An 11,414-nucleotide genomic window follows, 5' to 3' on the forward strand; every position below is an offset into this window, starting at 1 on the left:
TTTGTTTTGGCTTCTAAGCTGCAGACTCTTAAATAGCGGATTCGGGTTTGGAGTAAAGTTGAGTTTGGGGATGTAAACATAATGGTGGAGAAGTCATTTGATGATTTGCATATAATTCAGCGGGAAATTGCTAGCTTGAGTCCTTTTGATGACTTGCTTTCCAGGGAGAGTGTTGCCAGTGCTCAAGTTCATGAGGCTATTTTGCTTTAAGAGAAATTTTTATGTGATAAATCAAAATAAAATGGCTTACTGAAGGTGACCGAAACTCTTCTTTCTTCCATGCAATGGTTAAAGTCTGACATCTTAAACAGTCATTATCAACTATGAGAGATGTAAACAATATTATTTATGACCTAAAAGAGATTAGTGATCATGTGGTAAATTATTTCAATGGTCTATTCACACCATATTCTTTTATAAGAGACACTGGTCTAGTTTCTCATGTAATTCATAATCTCGTGACTACTGAGGATAATTCTATGTTAACAGCCATTCCCACATTTGAGGAAATATTTCAGGCTATGTTTTTATGGATCATAATAGTTCTCCTGGTCCAGATGGTTTTGGTGGAATTTTTTTTATGAAGTGTTGGTCAGTTGTTGGTGCAGAGGTAGTGCAAGCTGTTCAGAGTTTTTTCAATACTGGATACATTCTCCCCCACTTCAATTCCAATTTAATGATCTTGATTCCTAAAGTCTCTGGAGCAGACACCGTAACGCAGTTGCGTCATATTGCTATGGCGAATTTTATTTTCAAGCTTATCACAAAGATTTTAGCTGACCGTTTGGGAAGTATTGCTACTCGGATTATTTCATCCAACCAAAGTGCTTTTCTTAGAGATCGCACTATTGCAGACCCCATTATATTGACTTCAGAATGCATTAACCTCCTGAATCGTAATTGTAAGGGTGGTAACATTGTAATTAAGTTTAATGTGCAAAAGGCATTTGACACGCTTGATTGGGATTTCTTACTTCGGGGTTTTGAAGGCTTTTGGTTTTTTAGATCCTTTTTGTGACTGGATTAAAACAATTTTGGGGTCTGCACACTTATCAATTTTAGTTAATGGTGATATGGAATGGTTTTTTCCTTGTTCTCGTGATGTTCGTCAAGGAGATCCTTTGTCACTTATTCTCTTTTTTCTTGCGGAATAGGTTTTAAGTAGAGGTCTTAATAAGCTGGCTGAGGATTGACATATTGATTTACTGTCAGCTCCTCTTGGTATTACTCCACCCTCGCATGTTCTATTTGCAGATGACATTATGGTTTTTATGCGGGGTACCAAGAGATCTTTAAAGAATCTAATGAAGTTTATGGAGGAATATGGCTTGAATTCAGGGCAAATAGTCAATAAATCTAAATCGCTTGTGTTCCTTAGGAAATATGCTCACCGTAGACGCTTTGTTATCCGGAAAATTTTGGGTGTCAAGCAAGGGTCTCTTCTATTCACATACCTTGGGGTTCCGATTTTCCAGGGACGTCCCAAGAGGGTGTATTTTCAAGTCATTGCAGATAGATTGAGATGCAAGTTGTCATCTTAGAAAGGTTCTCTGTTGTCGCAAGCGGGTAGGCTACAACTTATTCAGTCAGTGATTCAAGGCATTTTGGTTTATAGTTTTCAGATTTATGAGTGGCCGGCTAGTTTACTTCATGACCTTCAATCTTGGATCATGAATTTTTTTTGGACTGGAGACCATTTGAAAATAGGCATGCCTCTTGTTGCTTGTCGTCACTGTTGTAAAAACAAAGAGGAATGAGGCTTGGGGTTACATGATTTATTTGAGGCTAATCATGCTCTTCTAATAAAGAGATGTTGGGAGATGCTCTTCTCTTCCTCTCTAGCCTCTATTTTGCTAAGAGTTCGTTTTTTGAAAGATGATTTCCAACCTATAAAGTCTTACAAGAGATCTTCAGTCTGGTTGGATCTCACAAAAGTTTGGCCAATGTTTTTGAATTCTTTGCATTTGAGTGTTGGTGATGGTAAGAGGATATCTTTTTGGCAAGATAATTGGTTGGGTGAGCCTATTGCTACTAGTGTTGGAGTAAGTGGCTCTATTCCACTTCATGCTAAGGTGAATGATGTTATTGTTAATTCTCATTGGGTTCTCCCAGCATATTTTATTTCTTCATTCCCTCAAGCAGCAGAAAAAATTGAGCGCATTGCTTTGCCTGATGCAGACACATCTGACTCTCTTTTATGGCCGCACTCCTCCTCAAGAATTCTGACAACAAAAGAAGTTTTTGTTTTCTTCTCAAATCATGGTGAGCATAAATTGGGGTAAAGTGATATGGAGTAAAACAATTTAACCCCGTAAAACTCTTGTTGTTTGGAAGGCTCTTCATGGGCGTTTATTAACTGATGATGCTTTACAACAACGATATTTTTCACTTCCATCTTGTTGCTCCTTTTGTGGAAGTCATGCAGAATCAGGTACACATCTTCTTTTGCATTGTTATGAAATTGTGGCTTTATGGAAACGAGTTTGTCTTCTATTTTCTCATTCATTCTCACCTTGGTGTCACGAGCTTACTCTTTTACTATGCAACTGTGCGGCCTTAGCAACTCCCTTATGCTAAGTCAGCCTTAAACTCGCAAACGCCTTGCTAGAACAATTGAAAGGCAAGAGAATATTTCGAAAGAGAACTTATATTGAACAAGAGAACTTACAAGTTTACTTGATAGCTTGCTTGCTAGATTGCTTGATTGCTTGATGGAACAAATGAGAGGGGTGCCTTGCTATTTATAGGCCTCCTCATCCTACTTTACAAGTTCTAGATATTTCTAGGACTAAGTACATTGTAGAGAATTCTAGAGAACTCTACATAAGTCTATACAACTCTACATGCTTCTAAGATGATCCTTGAGTGTTCTAGAGAACTCTAGAGTGGTCTAGTTCCACTAGCCTCTCCAAGGTTCTAGAGAAATCCGGAAATGTCTCAATGCTTCTTGAGACTTCCACCATCTTCTAGGATCTTCTATGACCTTCCAAGGAGTTCCGCCATATTCCGGATCCGTCTAGAATGCTCAAGGTAAAATTTGGCTTAACTTTGGCGGGATGTGACATTGGGGTACCCTTGATGAAGTGTTTAATGGTGTTGGTGTTTCAACGTTCCCAAAACCTAAACGTCAACTCTAGTTTCTAGTCTCATGTAATCTGATTTGGTTTATTTGGATCACTAGGAATCTGATGCGTTTCGAAGGTAAGATTTTTAATATGTTAGAAGCCCAACGTCATTTTTTGGAATTGTTCAGAGAGTTTGCTTTGCATTCTTTTCATCCCTGCAAGAAGCATCACGAGATGTTTATTTTCTCTATTCTTGGTATCTCACAACTGTCTGTCAATGCTACCAGCTTCATCCTGTCATTTGATTAAAGGTTTCTTGGCTGAGGGTTTGCTATTTGCTAGGGTTTTTATATCTATGGTTTTGCATGTGTGAGTGTACACATGTCGGATTGAGCTTTTGTTTATCCTCTTTGTTGGAATTTATCAGACATAGGAGGTCAGGTTTTTTGCCCCCCTCCTTTTTTAAATAAATTAATTAATTACAAAAAGAAAAAGAAAAAAGAATTGAACTGAATTTTAACTTTGGTTTAATTCGGTTCAGTTTACAGTTTTTCAATAGACAAAATTTAAAACTGAAGCGATCGATTCAATTATTTTTGTTTTTTTTTCAAAAAGAAAAAGGAAAAATATGACTCGAAATTCAACTGAAGCCACATGAAATCAAAGCAACATCTTGGTCATCCATGCAATATCCACTTAATCAAAGCATACTCATTTCTATAGCTCAAGTTCACTGCACTAATGCACACACTCATTTAGTATTGGTTAATAACTCACTGAATCAGTGAATCATACACTAACGCAACAAATTGAAAGTCTTAAATTACACACAAACAATCCACAAACACACAGTAACAGGGAGATTAGTAGTAGCAGAGAGAGTCAAAATTTGAGTTTTCAAATGATCACCTTAATAGAGAGAGAGTCGAAGCCTTGGCGGTGTCGGGTAGCAAAGAGATGCGGCTGGTGGGGGAGAAAGAGGTTGCGTCGGGTGGGAGAGAGACTCAGCGACGTCAGGTAACAGAGAGGTGGCAACATCGGGGAGTAGATAGCGTCAGCATCAGGGACTGAGAGAGTCAGGGAAATAGTGGGGCGTCGGGTTGCAAATCGAGGTGGCGGTGTCGGGAACTGAGAGACTGAGAGAGTGGGGGAGGGAGTGAGCGTTGATGCCGTCATAGGTTTGAGTGAGTGAGGCAAAGACACTGAGGCTCTGAGGTGATAGAGGATTGAGAGGAGTAGTGGCATAGGCTTTTTTTCGACGATATGTATATATTAGGAAAAACGACGTCATTTTCTTTTCTTCTCAGTTCGGTTCGGTTTGGACCCCAAATTGAAAACCAAACCGAATCAGTTAGTTTTTTTTTCAATTCGGTTTTTTTGTCTGTTCAGTTTTTTTTTTCAGCTTTGGCCCTGTTTTTCCGACTCGATTATCAGTTTTTCAGTTCGGAAGTGCCTCCCCTAGTTAGTCATGATAGATTTGGTTCATGATGTTCTATTGTCAATACGGGAATCGTTAGACTAGTTCTTTATTTATGAGTAAAGGTTCCAGTATATCGTAACTACATGAGTAATGTTTTGACAGTGTTTAGTATTAATCGCCCTCATAAAATCTAATATGAAGTAATTAATATTTGAGAACCGGCATCTGGAATCTTTTGGAGATACAAATAGGCTTGTTTCGGAGATAGAGAAGTTGATATGAACTGTAATAATTATCTGCATGCACATGGAAAAGGCCAAAGGAGATAGAGCTGCATAAACAGAACTTTTCAGAACTTTGGAAATGAAAACAGAGGAAGCGTCTGCGTCTGCGTCTGTTATCTTCCAGTTCAGAAGTGCGAGAATGGCATGCGAGGTTTGGTGTTATATGAGGATTCTGAGCGTTCAGTTTCCTTAAATTCTAGGAAAGCAAAACCGTGCTTCGGTGCTTGAGGAAAGAGCTATCCCTAAAGGGTTGGCCAGATGTAATGAGGACAGGAGGAGACCCTGAAGCTAGCGCAGCGCACTCGAAACCATTGATGAATTCAAGGATTATTATAGGCTGTTGTGTGAGTGACGAAGTGAAAGTTGAAGGCAGCCAAACTTGACGAATTCGAAACCAAGGTCTTGTTAATATATATGATCCGATGACCAACACTTTCCATGCCGAGTATATTATTCGCACATAAACTTTTCGGTGTTGCTAAGTTAATTTGCACAATGAATCTTAGTCGATCTGATTTTTTTGAGTAAATTGATGGAACAGCAGAATATAAATCTACTCAATAGTCAATACTGAAGTCATTTGAAATGCAATGACTATGTACCGTAAATGAGCATCACTGCCATCACATATGAGCGGCAAGAATATGGTCTTCTTCACAAAAAACCTTATTTCGGCTAATTGATTAAACACCGGTTCTTGCTTTATAAGATTTTGATATGCTACAAAATTATACGCGTTCAATTGTCTATTGAATTAGTTATGATGATGAACTGAAAGAGCTGAAAGAGTACTTTGTTATGCCGTGCCTCTTAGTACTTTCTCATTACTTGAACTGTTGAAATATTGGGTTCTCGTCTTCTCGATCTTCCATCTCATTTCAGCTCTCCCTCAAATTCAAAATTACTTCTAAAAGATAAAAATGTCAAATCTAGCTACATCATTTCTCAAAACTGAAAAGATCGATCTACGTAGTTAGCTATATGGTATCAGAGATAATATTCAGAACGTCGTCAAACATATATGTATAAATTACTTAAGCATGAAAACGTGACAGGGGTCCCGACTTGTCCATTGTTTATGTGTATATAAATTGATACTTACTTGGATTTGGCGATGAATAAACAAATGTACGTGCTGAGAATTCCAGATGCGAAAACCTGCAAGATAAGAAGAAAATACATCCCATGATTCTGTCTCATATCAGATCTTAACCTCCATGCATGGCTCCATGCATGACTGTGAAGATTAGTATATTTCATTCTATAATTGCATTTGGCTTTATGCATGATGGTAATAAGAAACAAAAGCAATCAGGCAATTTGGAAGCTCGTGAAACAAAAGCAACCAGGCAGATCGAGTTCATCTCTGGACTTTGGATGCATGCTTGTTTTCGGATCACTCGCTTCATCAAATGTAACGGCAGCAGCAACAAATGAGTCAGGTATATAATCAAACCTTAGTTCAAAATGCATCATAAATATATTGTACTTAATGAGAAGATTGGATACTAATGTAATGCACACATTCATGCATGCATGCGAACTAAAATCTGCCCCTTTTGGAATCAAACTATTATTGAGGAGCCAGTCTCTATGATATATATTAAGTATCTTTAGTACATTCATGTACGTGTGATGATGGGTGTTACTTCTTAGAAAAAAATATATATTGAGAAGAGAAGATTTACTCCCGTTTATTCATAAAGAAGGAAACCAAAATCAATTAACAAATAACTTTTTATTCAAATCAGGAGCAATATATAATATCATCACATCACATAAGAGTAAATGTTGATAAACTAAAAGCACTGTTAATGTACTTTGGCGCTTTGCAATGTTGTAAATTCGCGTTATCTTGGTTGTAACTTGTAAGTGATTAACTGATCTAGCTATTGCTATTGATATTAACAACATCAAATTCAATTAAAAAAAGAAATCGCAGATTTGATGTGACTCAATCCTGACGATGATGCCTTAATAGTACTTAAGGAAAAATTATATATACGCCAAAAGTATTGGGTGTTCCGCAATTAAGCTGTGATTGTACTCTATTTAGGATTCGATCGATCACTAGCCAAAAAAGACGACATAAGATTTGCAGGTATGGATTCCTATTAGTACTCGCAGTAGAACAGTCATGGACAGAAGTACGTCTTCGAAAACGTACGTATTACTGTATTTCCCTCGAGCCCGATGAAACCCTAGCTAGAATGAGTAGAATCTGATGTCGGTCTGTCTGTATACTTGATTAAAAACAAGATTATTAACACAATGCAGATATAATTAACAAACAAGCTTTCTCTTTGGACTCTACGAGCATCCACACCTATAAAATGGTTTTGCTCAAGTAAAAGGTGATTCCAGAAGTAAATTTTGCTTCAAGCAAATCGATTTCCTATTTTGCTCAAGCAAATCGATTTTTTCACACACCCATTTACAATTTGCTTGAGCAATTCAATTTTGTCTTATTGTCAAATGATTATTATTTTTTACCATATATATTTACAACCAATAATAATGTGTCACGTGTCATTATCGAGTCGATATTATCCAAAATTTCCGATAAAATTTTCGACTAATAGAGAATTGATAGTTGTCACTGCCACGTGTCATTGTCGGTAAAATAATTGGAGCAGATTTCCAATAAGGTTTTCGACTAGTAGAGAATTGACACGTGTCACTGCCACGTGTCAGTGTCGGCAAAATAATTGGACCAGATTTCTGGTAAGATTTTTGACCAATTTGCTATAAAACGTCTAATATCACTCATTTTATACTCACACCATTATAAAGAATCCGAGCATATAAATCATCCTTCAATATAAACACTTAGCAACATTTTCTTGTTCATCACTCTCATAAATCCTTTCAGCTTCCACAAATTTTTCAGGCGGAGACAACGTAAACAAGAAGATGATGACAATATGGAGCAATCATTCGTGAATCAGGTGGTCATGGCGGAAGCACAACACGATGATGAATCAACACGACTAAGCGGTTCACGTTGCGGTAAAAAACCGAATAAGCCACGTCAGAGGCTATCTAGGGGACGCAATCTCATGGAAGATTACTTCATCGAACGTCCAATTTTCGACGCTCAAGACTTTTGCCGGAGGTACAGGATGAGCAGAGACCGATTCAACATTATCATGACGGACCTCTGCAACCACGACATGTCTTGGCATCAAAGAGAAGACGCCACTGGTTTGCTAGGGCTACTTCCCCAACAAAAGATGACCGGGGCTCTACGAATGCTAGCGTACGGGTCAGCCGCAGATCAATGTACTGAAATTACAAGGATGGGGGAATTGACTACCCTGGAATGTATGAAGGAGTTTTGCAGCCAAGTGGTTCATCTCTATGGTCCAAGATACCTCCGCAGTCCAACACCGGCAGACCTCACGCGACTACTAGCTAAAGGTGAACGCCAAGATTTTCCAGGTATGATTGGAAGCATCGACTGCATGCATTGGGAGTGGAAGAACTGCCCAACCGCCTATCAAGGGGCATACTTGGGCCGAAAGGGTCGCCCAACGGTTATCTTAGAGGCAGTGGCCTCGTATGATACGTGGATATGACACAGTTTTTTTGGGTGTCCTGGAGCTAAAAATGACATTAATGTGCTCCACATATCAAATGTGTTCTCATAGATCCTTGCCGGAAGAGGCCCAACTGTCGTCTACGAAGTATACGGACAGAGGTACACCACAACTTATTATCTGGCTGACAGAATATATCCAAAGTACTCTACATTTGTCAAAACAATTTCCAATCCCCAGACGCCGCAAGATAAGCTCTTCGCAAAGAAACAAGAGGCATACCGGAAAGATGTGGAGAGGGAATTTGACATCTTGCAATCTCGATGGGCAATTATACGTCATAGTTGTATAATGCACCACAAATCAGTAATGACTACCATCATGTTAACTTGCATTATATTGCATAACATGATTGTTGAGAAAGAGTATGTGGATGATGAGGATGATGATGAGGAAGAAGAAGACTTGCAAAACCCATCGAGGACTTTTCGGGTTTATGATGAGCCGGTGAATGCACAAGGGAATCGAGTTCTTTTTGAGCCAATCAGTAGAGATGGAGCTAATATACAACGGTTTCACGACCGTGTTGCCGATCTCGAATCCGCTTACATCCATCGAGAGCTCCAGAGAGACTTGAAGAAACACATTTGGAGGGTGGAAACCGGTGAAATACTTTAAATATGTTTTATTGTGTGTTTTCATGATGTTTGTGTTTAATTATTAAGCTTGTGTTTAATTTCAGTATGTGTTTTAATTTAATGTGTATTTCAATTTCAACTTAATAAATAAAGTGCATTTTATTTCTCGAAAAATTTAAATTACATAAAATGACGAGCCAAGCCCAGATTTATTCTTAATACAATACTATAACTACTATGGAAAAGGCACGCGACTTGGGTGATAACAATCCGAATATGTTTCATTGGTAGGTTGATCTTGACTAGCTTCTCTTTCATTAAGGATTGCTAGTTTCCTCTTGGTAAAATACATTTTCGAGATTGGGGTCATAGCCTCCAAATCCATTGTCATGATCTTTGTGTCATTCTCTTGTTTCTTCAATCGTAACTCTTATTCCGCCCTTGCTTATTTCCGCTTTTGAATGTCTATGTACTCCGCATAATAATTAAGCTCCCTTTCATTATGGGCTAGCCTCTTGTATGCCATGATGTTTGGTCACTTGCAATGGTATGCAAAACCTCCACTCGTTGCTCAATAGGAGTCTTACTCTGTTTCTTTTGGCGCCTAGCTTTCTTTGCCGCCTTGGTTCCCATTGGTCTAAGTGGACTCGATGGAGCTGCCGTGTTGTTTTGAGGTGTCTCATTCAATTGGTCGTCATCCAAATTGATGGTTGGAGATGATTCAGTTGCGGAAGGAGTACCATAGTAACTACTTGCATATGGAGATGGAGTAGTAGGTAGCACCGCAACGAAAGATGGATGATCTTTAACCACTTCCCAACATTCAAAGTGTGTAAACTTTTTCTTCTTGGCATTATAGTAACATGATTGAGCTTGTCGTTCCTGATGTAAAAAAATTATATTAGGTACATATTTAATTACATAATTTAAAAAAATTAGATAAAACAAATAATGTAACAAATTAGATATATTAAAACAAATAATGTAAAACAATGCTATATATTTAAACAAATAAAATAAAATAAATAATGTAAAAAAATTAGATATAGTAAAATAATTAATGTAAACAATGCTACATATTTAAACAATGTATATATTACATAATTTAATTCATATAATCAAATAAAAATTATAATATATGATAAAACAATGTACTTACTTCGTCCATTAGCGAAGTGCCGCTAGCTATACGTTGTCGTGACGCCGCCAAATATTCGCTCCATTTTTGCAAGAGTAGCTTGAACTTGTTGTAGTGAGAAGCGAGCGCGATTCGGGTCCTCGACTCTTTCGGAGGTTTCTCACCCGGTGCTAACACCCAATTTTGCATATAATCGCTATGAATTGTCTCTCACAATTTGTCCCTCTTTTGTTGTTACCGTCATATTTCATCAATGCTATGACGGACAAAAGAAATGCACATTTGTAAATCTTCGGAAAGAAGCCAATGGGTGCCCATTATTTTGGAAAAAAATGCTAAACGAAATGAGAGAGGAGATTGAGAAGTTTGTTGTGCACAAATTGGTGTGAGTTGATCAAATATTGAAATAGTATTTATAGGTAAATTTATGGGAGAGTTTTGAAAATTTTGGGATTTTTAAACTATTTTTTGAGTTTATATCCTTTCTGATCAAATAGTAACCGTTGCCTATTAATTTTGACCGTTAGATTTTATTTTCTGATTCAAAATGGAAGGTCCAGATCTATTATACCGTTGGCCCATTCGGTAAGTGTCAGCCATTCATTGGCTCGTTAATTTTTTTTTCTTTTAATGCACGCGCCAAACAGAAAAAAAAAAATTTAACCCGCGCCTGACGTCACCCACGTATCGTGGGCTCCGCCAGGCGGTCGAGCAATTGCCGGAGCAAACTTTTTCTCGAACGGAGGGACGAGCAAACCATTCTGGTTGACTGGGCGAGCACCTCTCATTCGGTGCGAGATCGAAAATCTATTTACTTGAGCAAACCGATATGTCCCCGTCGCTGCTCAAGCACCAGCTCCTCCACTGCTCGCCAGTGCGGATGCTCTAATAACCTAGCTACAGTCGGTTGGTGTAAATAAGAGTTCGATCGTGTAAAACAAAACTGAGATTAACTTATCTAGCTACGCTTTGCTGGAATCAAGCTTCAAGATCAGATACAGTTATGGCGATGACAAACGTGGTGGGTACTTGAAGACAAATATCAACTTTGGATTTTCCAGGCACTGTCCCCGCTTCCTCCATACTCGTGTCTGCAGTTTGTACGTTCATTAGTTGTTTAATAAGATTAGACCAAGAACACATAGACCACCGCGCTTAATTACTAAGTTAACTAAGAACACTAACTACCCTCCTGCTTTCTTTAATCCTCAGGAGGTTTTTTAGTTTGCTATCTGCAGAATCCTGTTGGTAACAGAAAGACTGAATGACGAAAGGTATCGTTGTCTGAGGAAAACGAATAGATCGAACGCAACCGGGCACGGACCTAGGG

The sequence above is a fragment of the Argentina anserina genome, chromosome 4, assembly GCF_933775445.1.
Source record: "Argentina anserina chromosome 4, drPotAnse1.1, whole genome shotgun sequence".
NCBI lineage: Eukaryota > Viridiplantae > Streptophyta > Magnoliopsida > Rosales > Rosaceae > Argentina > Argentina anserina.